This window comes from Macrotis lagotis, chromosome 1 (assembly GCF_037893015.1).
Source record: "Macrotis lagotis isolate mMagLag1 chromosome 1, bilby.v1.9.chrom.fasta, whole genome shotgun sequence".
NCBI lineage: Eukaryota > Metazoa > Chordata > Mammalia > Peramelemorphia > Peramelidae > Macrotis > Macrotis lagotis.
This window is the reverse complement of record NC_133658.1, coordinates 684,574,929-684,586,950: the sequence shown is the minus strand read 5'-3', so window position 1 is coordinate 684,586,950 and position 12,022 is coordinate 684,574,929. Positions and strand designations below refer to the sequence as shown.

At 34.5% G+C, this 12,022-nt stretch overlaps 1 protein-coding gene across 2 annotated transcripts in view; it reads right to left on the bottom strand.

Annotated features, from left to right (window-relative positions):
• Positions 1-12,022, bottom strand: part of NFE2L2 (NFE2 like bZIP transcription factor 2) — a 37,055-nt gene that overhangs the window by 10,626 nt on the left and 14,407 nt on the right. The gene's annotated exons all lie outside the window — the stretch shown is intronic.

Genomic DNA, 12,022 nt, shown 5'->3' with positions numbered 1-12,022 from the left:
AGTCCTGTCTTTTCCTTTGCCTCTCCATAATATCAAAGATTCAGGGATGCTTTGGAATCAGGAGGATATATCATCAAATATATTAACTAGTTTTGAAGAGAGAAAAGAATTCTGATAGGTATTTCCTTAATTTGGGTAAAAATACACGACTGACTTGTTAAAGATAATCAAGCTTTGGCCTTTCTTTTCAGATGGCATATGGAACAAATATTGTCTGGCACTGTCTTGATTTTTTTTTCTTTTAGTTCTTTTGGTGATATGTTGTTACAAAATCTGTTCCAAACCACACTATGAGCTTGGTTTAGACAAAAGAAGATAATTTTAATAAGATAAGCATAAATGTTCAACAATTCATGTTAAACTACCATCTGGCTCTATTGGAAATATTCGTTTAAAATTTATATATCAGTACTTGCCATCTGTGTAATCTGTTACACACTTTATGAGGAAACTGCCTGCACTGTGAAGTTGGATGATTAACTCTTACTGCTTTTAAACAAACATCTTTGCAATAGGATAAACAAAGATAGAGAAAGGCCCTGAATATATAATCCCCATTACACAGGTCCTTTGAATGCAGTTTAACTCCCCTATTCCCACCCCACTGCCAACAGGTTCAAGGCAGATGGAGTTAAAAAATGTAAGGAGGAAAATCAAGGGGAAAGATCTAAGTTAATATTTTTATAAACTAATATCATGAAAAGTAATTTTAAAATTAATTATACACAGATTTTAATTGATGTTTTGCTTTAGAGTCAGGCGGGATTTCAGCCTCCTCCTGGCCCTTGATAGTGAAGAAAGTCAAGGATTTTCCTTTGAAAATCCAAGCTCTCATTCCTGAAAATACTCTTTTACCTCATCCTTGTTCAGTCATGCCTGACTCTTTATGACCCCATTTGGGGTTTTCTTGGCAATGACTGGAAAGGTTTATCATTTCCTTCTGAGGGAAACAAGGTGAAGTGTCCTGTCCAGGGTCAGAGAGGTGGTGTCTGAGGCCAGATTTGAACACAGAAAGAGGAGTGACTAACTCAAGGCTTGGCACTGCACTAGGGTATCACCTAGCTGCCCTAGCTCACCATTGCCTCTTGAATCCTTCAAAGGTCAGTGTACCTCCTACATGAGACCTTTCCCCCAACATCATAGTGCTCATCTCCTCCAAATTCCACGTACTTACTTTGTATCTATGTATACATGTACATTTTGTTTTCTCTTAGAGAGGGTGAGATTCATGAAGGTAGGGAGTATTTTATTTTCGTTGCATCCTAGCACCAAGAACAATTTCTGTTCTATAGTAAGCACTTCATAAATGCTTGATTGACTAGAGAAAAATGTTTTCCCTAACAACTGCTTCAACCATAAACTGCCCAAGCAACTAAGTTTTATACAAAAACATTAGGACAGCCATGCAGAGACAAAACAAAAACAGTCCTGGCTTTCAAGAAGATTACAATGGGAGGGACATCACATCAATCAAATTATACAATATTCATACAGAGTAGGGGGTGAAATGGGTGGCCCAGAGCTAGTGTCCAACAGGAGGAGAGGAATATAAGAAAACCACAAAGGCCAAAAGGCTAAGTTATGGTGAACTCAAAAGTTAAAGAACTATATTTGATCCTGGAGGTAACAGGGAGGACACACAGAGAAGGGGTAGTGGTGGAAGGTGAAGACCCACAATTAGGAAAATCATTTTAGAAGTCTAGGAGGCTGGAGTTGAAATAGAGACTTGAAACAGGGAGGTCAATTAGAAAGATATTGTAATAATCTATGCAAAAGGTGATATATACAATAGTATATGCAAACTGCCTTCTCCACTTCTGTAGTTTAACACTTAAGAACTTCAGTCTATTCCTTTTTCCAAACATTTCCCTCAAAAGCTCAATTTCTTTTATTAAGCTTTTTTCCCTCCTCTTCCTGGGGCAGTGTTTTCTAAACTGTATTTTGTAGAACTTGTGTCATATTCCATGTGATGTGAATAGAGGTTTGGTGAAAAAAATTGACTTTAGCAATATTTTTTCTCCTAAAATTTTACATAAAATTAGGTAACAAAAAGAATTAACTGGTAATTAAGAAATTAAAACAGGTTTAATTTATTCTAAAATTCCAAGTTAGGTAGGTCCCTCAAAGGTTTTTTTTTTAATCCATCTTTTTCATGCTTTCTGTATCCTACTTGGCTTGTAAAACATTGCCTGGGATCATCTCTATTTAAAACTATACTTAGTTACTATACAGGATTGTAACTGTACCACACTATTTGGATGATATTTTAAATCTTTTTTTTTAATCTCCTACTCCTCTCAAGGAGTATACAGTATCCTAAGTTTTATCTAGTTTAACCTTTTCCAGTATAAACTCTCTATTTCTGCAATATTGGGGAAGTAGCAGAAGTTGAATCTAGATCCTACCTCCTAGAGGCAGGGTTTGTATAAGAATTCCTAGGGACTTAAAAGGCTACGAAAATTTAAGGAAGGTTTATTTCTGGTATTGTAAATGTTCAAACTATACTTCCCATTAGAGTATGACTCACACAACTCTGCTTTTAACTCATGCTCTCTCCCCACCTACTCCCCTATACACAGTCTTATTTTTCACTTTAATATATTTTGTTTTCCAATTATATACAATCCTATCATTTTTTGTAATGTTTTGAATTTTACAATTTTTCCCCCCAACCTTACTTGAAATATCTTATTATTTAAATAAATGATTCTTTGGCTTCCAAAAACAATTACATCCTAGATTAAATTAACAGGAAGGGTAAGTGTGTGGGTACTATTATATATTATAGCCTTCTCACATATGGAAGACTTTTGGCAAATAGAACTGAATAATTTTATTAATCAAGTAGTAAACCTATTGAGATATTTTGACTCAATTTGTTTGACAAAAAATTACACTGATGGCAATAGGAAATACAGGAAATTATTAAATAATGATTTTTATGAAAATATAAATGTAATCACCAGGAAAAAGTATTAGAATAAATTTCTTTAAAAAACAGAAACCAGCATGATAAAGTTAAAATAGCATTAGATTTGGCATTGCTGAGAACCAGGATTCCAGTCCTAATGCTGTCACTTACTATTTGTATGACCACGGCTCATTTGTCAAAGACAAGGTTGGACTAGATTTCTTATGAAACAATCCTTCTTGGGTGTGTGTGTGTGTGTGTGTGTGTGTGTGTGTGTGTGTGTGTACACATGCGCACGTGTGCACAAGGTCAAGACCCAGTGAGTTAATGAAGGCCAAGATCCAGGCCTTCTTAATCTTAGCCCAAATGCTTTCTCTACTGCGTATCTATTGCAAGCTACTGGTGAATATTCTCAAAAATGCTATATTTATAAATAACAACTGTGTCACCAACATAGCAGTAATTTTGGGAAACTGAAAACCTATTTATTCAAGTTTTCCTTTGTTTTAATAAATCTTCCCTAAATGTGTTAACATAAGCAAAACTCTCAGAATTAAATCAACAAAAATAAGTTAATTTCCTAAACCAAATTAGTTAACAATTATAATAAACTGAAAAATAATTTTCCCACTCTATCTTCTTTTTTGAGGTGGGTAATCTACTCTGTTCTTCAGTCATAAAGTGGTCTACCTAGCATATATATATATATATACACACACAGGTATTTTCCTGGTTACAAAGACATTTTCTTAGTAATGACTCAATGTTCTATGAAATATGATCCTGCCAATTTATAACACATGTTCATCATTCTGTCCAGCAAATTATTGCAGTACAATATAAAGTAATAACAATACGATGATCCAACTATCCAACATAAATCATTTTCAGGATGAAAATATGAATCGACAAGTAAAAGAAATTGTAGTTGGCAGCTCATTTTTGAGACAGTGGGTTAGTGCCATCTGCTACAAGTTCATCATTCTTATTTATACTTTGAAGGTTATATACCTAGCATTCTAAAAGAGGTTTTTATTTTTGAACAAAGTACTGCTGACAAGTACTTGTAATGAAAAAGATTTATGTGGGGGTGGATTGTGATTAACTAATAAGATCTGCCTAGCTCAATGAGAGCAACCCACTTTCCCATTTTTGAAAAGCACAATTTTGAATTACTTTCCCTATGTAAAGGTAACTACCAATCTATAGGTCATGTGCTTCCTAGTTAAATCCATTACCAGTAAGGAAAAGTTGTGATAAGAATTTTGGATTCTTGTCATTCAACCAATGATATACAACGGGTAGGCAGTTGGGTGGGTAAGAATGCTGAATATGGAAGTGTTAAGATCTGAGTTCAAATCCAGCCTCAGATCTTCACTAGTTGTGTGACCCTGGGCCAGTCACTTAGTTGCTGCCTGCCTCAGTTTTTTCATCTAAGGCTGCCAGGTGAGTGTAGTGGATAGTACTAGTTCTGGAGTCAAGAAAATATTTTCCAAACTCCAGACTTTAAATGTGACCAAAGACACTTCACTATGTGACCTTAGAGAAGTCACTTAATCCTGTTTAACCTATAAAATAATTTGAAGAAAATGGCAAAGCACTCTTGTATCTTTGCCAAGAAAACTTCAAATGGGGTCACAATGAATTGGATGATGAACAGCAACAATATGGAGAAAATAACAGATTTATCTCACCATACAGGGTTGCTATAAGGATTTCATAAATTAACATATGAATTTGCTTTGCAAACCTTAAAAGCATCCTATAAATGTGATACACACACACACACACATGCTCAGAAAATCAAATATGCCAGGAACTCCTTAGACCCATACTCTATATCATCTCACTAGATTAATGCTGAGCTGCATAGATATTGACCATGATAACATGGTGCCAGTGTTCTCACCTCTCAGCAGCCCTAATCACAGGCCATGGACTTGGAGTTACAGGATTGAAATTAGGAGAGCCTTGGATCACCTAGTCTATTTCCCATCCCCTCATTTAATAATGAGGAGACATTCTCAGAAAAGCAAAGTGACTTGCCCAAGTTCATCTCTCTCTTCCAAGACAGGTGTGTCTCAGCCTTGTTCTTAGCCTCTTGGGCCCAATTAACTCCTTAGGACTAGAAATGGTAGAAGAGTTGCCAAAGTAAGTCAACAGTTTCCTTACCAGGTTAAATAAATTAAGGAAGTAGTTTGGTATAGGGATAAAAATGCTGGATTAAGAAGAATGCAGTGGACTATGGTGCCAACCTAGAAACAACTAAAAATTAATGTCATAGATCCCTGGTGACACTAGACTGTTTATAGTTAGTTACCTTTGGCCCTAATGAATTTTTTTTTTGTGAAAGACACAAATATTTCTAAGATATAGCTCAAATAGTGACCTTAAAAACAAGCCTAGTATTTTGTTGCTTGAGATCATTATAAACTAGATTATCTTTTAGCTTTAAAATTTTGTGATTTAAAGTTATTTTACAGTTGATGAACATTCTAATACCTGAATGGAGGACGTACATAACACCCCCCCCCCCAAATATAGGGTTAACAAGCAAAGAATTTTAATGCTTCTTTTTAGGATGATGAAATCCATCTTTGTGAACTATCTAAATACAAAATCCTTATACAGTGTTACCCAAGAACTGCAGTGAAACAGTTCAGATTCTCTGTTGTACCAGACTGTACATTACATGAAATTTTATTGGAAATAGTGGGCCATTGGCTGAAACTTTTAAGTTTCCTGGTAATGGCATTGTTTATAATGGGAAAAGATCAAAAGAGAATGAATGTAGCTTTTCTAATGAGGAATCACTGCTGGGTGAGGGAATTTATCAAGAAAGCATCTGACAACCTTTCCTGTTTATTAATAATCATTCTGAATTTGAGAAAACAAAAATCTCACCTGAGTTGTAATCTATTTATTTCAAGTAAGAGCTTTTTCATAAGTGGCAAAAATGAAGTACTTCAAAATATATAATTACACACATATAGATATAGATTCAATTACTCTCACAGAAGTGTGCATGTACACTAAGTAAAATATTCTTGAACAGCTACACTAAGAGGAATTTTTAGGGTGAGTTCTTCGTAAATAATTTTTTTTTTATAAAGCAAAGAATCGACCTCACTCTATTCTGACTTCCCTAAAATTTCTCAACAGGATAATGTTCCTTTGGAGGCACAGCATTATCTTTGTTGGTAGCTTTCAGGAAGAGGTTCTCTAGCATAGTGAAAGGCTTGTGTGGGTAACTGATAGGTGTTAAATGGTTGACAGACTATTTGCTTTAATTAAAAATACTTCTAAAGTACTATCACGATTTTAAATTGGATCTACAATATCACTCAAGGTTGAAACTAAAGAACAAAGAAAACTTCACACATAAAAGCATCAATTGAACAGTATCTTCTCAGTCATGAAGATGTGTAACTGTTCTAGATCAGACAGTTTTCTATAGTCTATCTCTAAAACGAAAAGCAACATAACATATGTAAAACAGCATACAACAGATGCACAAATGCTGTAAAGATAAACTTAGTTTTAAATTTTACAGTGAAAAATCTCAAAACATGATATTAACTAAAATGGGCATAAAATTATTTTTTTTCATAAAATACAAAACTCACTCTTTAAAATATGGTATCTTTTCTTAAGAGCAAGGCCAAATTAAGAAGGCTGACCTACTTAACATCACCTCATGGAACATGAAAAAAAGAGGACAAAATAATGGAAAGAAGCCTAAATCAGACATTAGGAGAGCTAAGTAGGGTTCTGTCAGAGACTACGCCACTTCCTATATTGTACTGTACAAGTTTCCTAACTGCTCTAGGATAAGAAAGTCAGAAACTATGTGACCTCTAAGTTGCCTTCTCTCTTATGATAGTTTTAACATATTCTTATTAAGAACATTTCTCAGACACAGAACATTTAATTGTTAATTTTATTTAATAACATCATAAATTGTTCCTTAACTTTTGAAAATCAATTAACTTATAGAGAATTTCAAAATAAAAAAGAACACTTTGAGATTACCTATCTAAATCCTTAAGGAAAAAAGTTAACAGCTTGGTTAGACTGAGGTTAACTTCTAATTCTAAAATGCAAGATTCACAGATACCTACACAGGGTTTAACTGAAATCCAGTTACCATAAGAACAAAGTCAGAACACATTTTGTAAATGATACATATTGCATTGTGTTGTACGATTTTCTATCTATGATACACTTGTAAATCTTGTTTCTGCCACACAGGAATGAAAAGTAAGAGTTTGGGGAGGAAGGGTGTCTTCCATTTCTGGTCAACTTTCCAGACAATGTCAGTTGTCCAAGTTACTAAGAGCACCAGTGGCCCCAAAAATCTGTGTATGGATCAATTCTTCAAGTCAGCAAACATTTATTATAAACTTACTATGTGCCAGTACTATGTACTAAGGGCTAGGGATACAAAAACAAGTAAAAGAAATTAAGATCTCAGTCTAATGGGGGAGATAACATAAAAATAACTATGGATAAATAAAAAAAATAAGCAGGATAAATTGTAGAGAATCAACAAAGGGAAAGAATTATTATTAAGGGGGGAATTGGGAAAGGCTTCTTGTAGAAGGTGAGATTTTAGCCAGAACCTTAAAGGAAGCCAGAGAAACCAAGGCATTGATGAGGGGAGAGAATTCCAGGCTCAGGGGACAACCAGTGAAGATGCATGAAATTAGGAGAGATGGAATAACTTGTGTGACATACAATCCAAGACTGAGGGAACAAATCTATCTAACTATTAAAGCCACCCTACAAAGCTCTTTGAGCAATGGAACAAACCCCCCCAAAAGGTTGATTCAATTGAACCTTTCGATACAAAGGTTCTGTAGGAAAAAAAGACCTTGGTATAACCCCATTGGGGGACAAAGGGAGAATGGCGATCCCAGGAACATAGGAAGGCTATTACCAGAATTGAAATTCGGGAAGTGATTACATGTCATTTGGTAGACAAATTTTAAAAAATAATAATCCTGCTAACTCAGTTTGTACAACCTTGTCCACACTTCTAAATTTCAGTGTCCTGGAGCAAAGGTCAATTTCCCCATCCTAGTTCTATCTCCTCTCTAAATTTTACCAATTAGTTATAAAGACCTCCTTTTCAGTTGGATGAATATCCCAAGGTTGCTCTGCTTGATCTTAGTACAACTGTTTCCTTTCTTAAGCCAACAATTTCCTTTCTTAAACCCACTAAAGTTTCTGTTCAGTAACACTATCTAAAAAATAGTGGTCCATGCACATGCAAACTGATTTTTTTTCCTACTCAAAGTTCATTAAAGAATTTTATCTGTGCACAGTTTAATAATTAATTTGGGAAGGCACTCTAAAGTTATATAAACATAATCATTTCAAAAGTCATGTAACAGTCAAAAAACAACGGGGGGTGTGTGTGTATAAAGGTTCTTTACTATTTTTGTATGTCATAGACATAGCTTTGATTCTCTGGTTAAATCTATGAATCCTCAAAATAATGCTTTTAAATGCACAGACATGAAATATGCAGGATTATGAAAAAAATTACACTGAAATATACTTATTAAAATAGTAAAAAAGACAAGCTCAGAGACTTCAAAGGTTACTTCTGGAACAGAACAAAACAATGCTCGAGTTTCAAATGGGCAGTATTTTCCTTTATAGAACAAAACTGTTTCAGTTTAGGGTTCACTATCTTTGAGTTTGGAAAAAACTGTGCAACTGGGTAAAAATCTGGAAAAATGGACAGTTCCTTAGAAATAAATTATCTAGGGGCAGTTGGGTGGCATAGTGGCCCTCGAGTCAGGAGTACCTGAATTCAAATCTGATCTCAAACACTTAACAACTGCCTGGCTGTGTAACCTTGGGCAAGTCACTTAACCCCATTGTCTTAAATAAAAATTAAAAAAAAAATAAGTCATCTAATTCAGCTATTTCTGTTCAAAGTAAGAAGAATAAAGGTTGGACAGTTTGAGTGACCAGTTCAAAATATCAAGGTAAACAATGACTGACTCAGGCTCTGACTCCCAGTTAAGGATTCTGTACAAGATGTTTTTCAAACAGTAGGCCACAGGGTTATTATAATAAGGGGTCTGTGAATCTAAATATTGCCATTTTATCTTGATTTTGGTTCATCAAAATATGCAATGTGACTCAATATGCAAACTTTTGAAAACTGAGTATCTCATATACATATAATTTTCCAAATGTATGTAAATGCTTTATGTGTAAAATAAAACAATTATGAATCTGAAATTATATCGTATACTTTCACAATCAATAGATAATAATAATGCAACTGCTATCATGGAAAACCACAAAATCTGAAAAACCGTTCTCATCAAAAACCCTTTGAAAAAAGTGTTCTGATTATCCCCACTTATTGAAATTAGATTTTATTGAGTAACTGGTGTCTGGACCAAATAATGCAAAACGATCAATATTTATATAGAACTATTTTCCATCACTAAGTATTACATGCCTAACAACTCAAGTTACTTTTACCATATATGTCCTGTACAAAACTGTTTTCTCACTGCCCCTAAAACCGTTAGTTTTTTCTCTAGGGTTTTGAGAAAATAATTGGTGTCAGTAATTATTTTTTTTTATTTTTGATGTCAACAAATCAGTACTCAAAAGTTGGACTGGGAGACAGAATATTTAAATTCTAAGGCCCAGGGCTCTACTTCTCTAAGCTTCAGTTTTCTCATTTATAAAATGAAAATCTAGGCTAGATTTTCTCTAGTAAAGAATACTAGGGGTGGCTAGGTGGCACAGTGGATAGAGCACCGGCCCTGGAGTCAGGAGTTCCTGGGTTCAAATCCAGCCTCAGACACTTAATAATTACCTAGCTGTGTGGCCTTGGGCAAGCCACTTAACCCCATTTGCCTTGCAAAAAACTAAAAAAAAATACTAAAAAAATTATGAATCACAGTTTTCACTATCTAGCAGTTTCCCCAAAGTGCATAAGCCTTTAAAAGGGCTGAATTAAACAGAGAGCTTTTATACTTGGTAAATGATTCCTTGAAGATGAATCAAATGTATTAGGAATAATAATACAAGGCTGAATTTTCAAATAATCCTCTTCCTCTACAATCCTGAATCTTAATGAGTACTAAGACTAAAAGCATGAATTATTTGGTTGTTTCCCAGAGACATTTCTTACAACTCATTACAAATGCTTTAAAATGATCTTAGTTATATTATCAAGATCACATGAAAAGATAAGGAGAACTATTAGGTAATTTAAATGACCCTCAAAAAGAAAAAACAACTAAGAAGGATGGCACTATCCCAGTGCCAATGAGCCAGGGCTCATTGGGAGAGACTCACTAAATGCTTGCTGAATGATAGAAAGCTACCAGGGTCTAGTTTGTAAACAATCCTCAGTACTCGTTTAGTCTAGGACCTTAAAAAAGAAATTGGGTAGTATTAGAACTAATTTCTCCTTTGATACTGAATAAATCAGTAGCAATAGAAGGATTAAGAATGAAATTTCAGTAATTAACAATACTTATGTATGTGCATCTGTGAAAATACAGATTCATTTGCATGCATGCAATATTTACATACATACATTATATTCTGGAGCACATACAGCATTGTTATATCTTTAGGATCAAGATATATCAAATAATATTACAATTCCCATTTAAGGCTGAAATATCAAATTTTAATCATTTCCAACTTCAAATTAAGATCCTACTTTGTTATGCTGGGAGGAGGGAAAGAGGGGAATTTTTTTTTTAGGATTTTTTTTTTGCAAGGCAAATGGGGTTAAGTGGCTTGCCCAAGGCCATGCAGCTAGGTAATTATTAAGTGTCTGAGACTGGATTTGAACTCAGGTACTCCTGACTTCAGGGCCAGCGCTCTAACCCCACCTAGCTGCCCCAAGAGGGGAATATTTAATGTCTTTTTTTTCCCCTGATGTCACTACTTACAGTGGAAAACTAAAAGTATATAACTGAAAAAGTTATGTTAAAAGTCCCTATCTCTGTTCTTATTAATTACATATAAGGGACCCTGGAATTAATTTACTTTAAAATTCTGACTTTTTTAATTGAGCTCTGAATGGAAGATTACATGACAGAAAAGTTTTCTAAGCTCAGAGGTTACAAGAATCATAAAAAGACACAAGATATTAAAACTTTTTCTCTTGGGAGATTAAATGGTGTTGCACTAGAATAGGAGTTGGGAAACCTGGAAAAATCTCGTAACTTTGCTACTCACTAACACTTTTTGAGGGAAGTTACAGCATTTCTAAATACCTGACTTTCTTCACCTGAAAATGGAGCTGCCTTACCTTTTTTCAATGAATTCACAAGAAGCATCAAACTTCTAGGATTTGAATTCTAATAGCTAAATAAAAAAAAGAGGGCCTATAATATTTACACACCAGAATTTACAAAAATGTTATCAATAATATGGCTCTAATCCTTAAATTTTTCTGTAACATTGCACCATCCCTGAGGATGTGCATATCAAATTTCATTTATTTCCAACTTCAAAATTGAGATCCTTTTTTGGTATGATGGAGGAAGGAAAGAGGAGCATAGTTGTTGAAAATAGTTGCTGAAAGCCTTAGATTCTATACTTACCAGTAGAAATTCTGACTTGGGTAAAAGCATTGATTATATATTCATCAAATTTGCAAATGACACAAAGCTAAGTGGGAATAGCTAACACACTAGAGGAAAGTCAGTATCCATAAGAATCATGGTGTGCTATAGCATTAGTCTAAACGTAAAATTAGGGATAAATATAACGTAACCTGGTTTTAAAAAACCCCCACAAACTTCTTGATTATTTATTATGAGGAGACATGGCTAGGCAACACATGTTCTGAAGAAGAAGGGGAGGTTAGTAGACTACAAATTCAATGAGTCAGAAGTGTGAAGTACAGCAGACAAAAAAAAAAAAGCTAACGCAATCTTGGTATAGCTTTCAGGAATAGGCCCACTATATTATGGCCTCATTAAACCTCATCTAGTAACCCTGTGAAATGGTTCAGAAGGACATTGGTGAACTATAAAGTTCCAGAGGAGGGAAAACAGGAAAGGTGAAGGGTACTAAATTCAGGTCATATGGAAGTGGTCAAAGGAGCTAAGG